The sequence below is a fragment of the Perca fluviatilis genome, chromosome 4 (genome assembly GCF_010015445.1).
Source record: "Perca fluviatilis chromosome 4, GENO_Pfluv_1.0, whole genome shotgun sequence".
NCBI classification, from domain to species: Eukaryota; Metazoa; Chordata; class Actinopteri; order Perciformes; family Percidae; genus Perca; species Perca fluviatilis.
Window position 1 is genome coordinate 20,620,505 of NC_053115.1, and position 2,500 is coordinate 20,623,004.

At 41.4% G+C, this 2,500-nt stretch overlaps 1 protein-coding gene across 4 annotated transcripts in view; it reads right to left on the minus strand.

Moving 5' to 3' along the window:
• Positions 1-2,500, minus strand: part of trim62.1 (tripartite motif containing 62, tandem duplicate 1) — a 38,135-nt gene that overhangs the window by 13,823 nt on the left and 21,812 nt on the right. The window lies entirely within an intron of this gene.

Here is a 2,500-nt window from a genome sequence, read left to right on the forward strand (position 1 = left end):
CAGGTACGTTGTGGAAGTACTAACTTCCATTACTACAATGAACAATACTATACAAAAGACATTTCTAATCAAAAATGACACAAGGATACATTGCATCATGGACCTGACCTTGAAAATCAAACCTGACCCTTTTCAAACTGACATATTTGAGCCTGAACCACTGCAGTATTTAATGAGCTGGCAGACTATAAAAACCTCAAAGTCTTTTTGGTGGTAAAATAGCATTCTGGTAACTATCTAAAGCATGGGTCTTCAACGGTTTTTTCTTAGGCCAGGGACCCCTTAGTTGAAAGAGAGACCGAGGAGGGACCCCCTACTACATACGTATATTGTATAGTTTGTACAATTGAGTTAAACTGGGCCGAATAGATACAAATAAATGGTTATTATTTTTACATCATGTTTTAACATTAAACATACCATACTTGACCTTCATGTACCTTGGTTGAATGCACTTACTGGACGTCGCTTTGGATAAAAGCGTCAGCTAAATGAAATGTAAACTAAAGTAATGCGATACATGTGGAAGGAAAAGTTAATCCTTAAACTTAACTGTATGGCTGCCAACCTCTTCCCCAAAACCCCCCCCCCCCCCCCCCCCCCCCCCCCTCGTCCCCCCCTCAGCCGCCCTATTAAGTATAAAAAAAAACAACAACAACAAAAAAACAAAAAAAAAAAATACCAAAACAAAAAAAAAAAAACAAACACACAAAAAAAAAAAAAAAAAAAAAAAAAAAAAAAAAAAAAAAAAATTGGTTTTTTAAAAAAAAAAAAAAAAAAAAAAAAAAACCACACACACCCCACCCCCCCCCCCCCCCCCCCCCCCCCCCCCCTCTTCCCCCCCCCTCTCCCCCTCCCTCCCCCCCCCCCCCCTCCCACCCCACCACACAAAACCCCCATCAACACCACCCACCCCCCCCCCCTCCCCACCCAAACAACAAAAACAACAAAAAAAAAAAAAAAAATAAAAGCCACGCGTCAATTTGTGATGTATTAGACAAGCCTTGACCTCGATCATTAACTGCAATATTAGAAAAGGAGCAAAATGTAGTCTGTTGAAGATGAAGCATGTTTCCTCTCAAGGACAGAAACAGCGGAAAACAATGGTTGGTGCAGAGGGGGAGCGTGACTCTCCATGCTAATGATAGGAGTGCGGCAGGCTCAGCAGGCTCTCCGCCTCATCGCTACACGCTTGTCTGCAGCAGGTCAAAGGCCACTCCCACCCACTGAGAGAGACCAACACTGACAGACTGGCAGAGAAAACATGCTCCTCCACTCTTCTGCTGCACATTGTCTGTCTGACTGGTCAGAGAGAGGCAACTAACTGTGGCTGCCAACACGGCAATACACAGACGCATTAACATGGACCCACACATTTTTGAAAATCCAAAATCATCTGCACAATGTTTCTTTAAATAAACTGCATTTTAGATTCATGTTGTCTGGGAGTTTTGAATCATCATCGTCTGCATTGCAGTTTGTTTATTCCCTTTTTAATGTTTATTGTTTACTGTATGCACCTAATACACACAGGCAAATTCTTTGAAAGTGCAAACTTGCTTAGCAATAAATCTGATTCTGTAACAAACAGGATATATCTACTCTGAATAGAACTTGTCGCTAAAATTATATGCACTTGGAGAATGTGTACTTAAAGTGCCCATATTATGAAAAAAACACTTTTTCTGGTATTTGGGGTGTTCTTTTGTGTCTCTGGTGCTTCCACACACATACAAACTTTGAAAAAAATCCATCCATGCTGTTTTGAGTGAGATACGGTTTCTGAATGTGTCCTGCCTTCAGTCTCCTGGTGAGCTGTTCAAAATCGGCTCGGACTGTGACGTCACAATCCGAAATGAGCTGGCTAACCGCAACCGTTAGCTCGTAGCGTTAGCATGCTAACGCTAATGCTAACACTAGCATGGTACCTCGTTCTCAATAGCAAAGCACTGCTACAACACACACAAGTTCACCATAATCTACAAAAGAACTACTTACATGTGCGCCCTCATTTAGAAGTCTCCCAGCTAATCCTGCCTTGTAACTGACTGAAGTTGGAGAAACAACCTGTCTTTTACTTCTATGGAGCTAGCTAGCTGACATGATCTACATCTGAGCTACTGAGCATGTGCGAGTGCAATCAAAGATAGTACAGAAGAAGAAGAAGAAAAGAGGTCTCACTCTGTAGCCAAAACAGAAACCAGGTGAAAAGAGGATCTGCAGCAGTGAGAGAGAGCTGTGCAGTACAACAAAAATATGGTGTTTTTTGAAAATTAAACCATGTAAACCTATTCTGGTACAACCTTAAAATACAATTATGAACCTGAAAATGAGTATAATATGGGCGCTTTAAGCTGACTTTAAGCAGGCAAAGCTACAAGGAGCAAAAATCAACCTTGAAGAAATCGTCTTCATACACTTCAAGGCCCTAAACCTCCTTCATAGCATGCAATTACATAATCCTTCTTAACCTTCCTGGAAGCAAAAACCATCCTTTGAG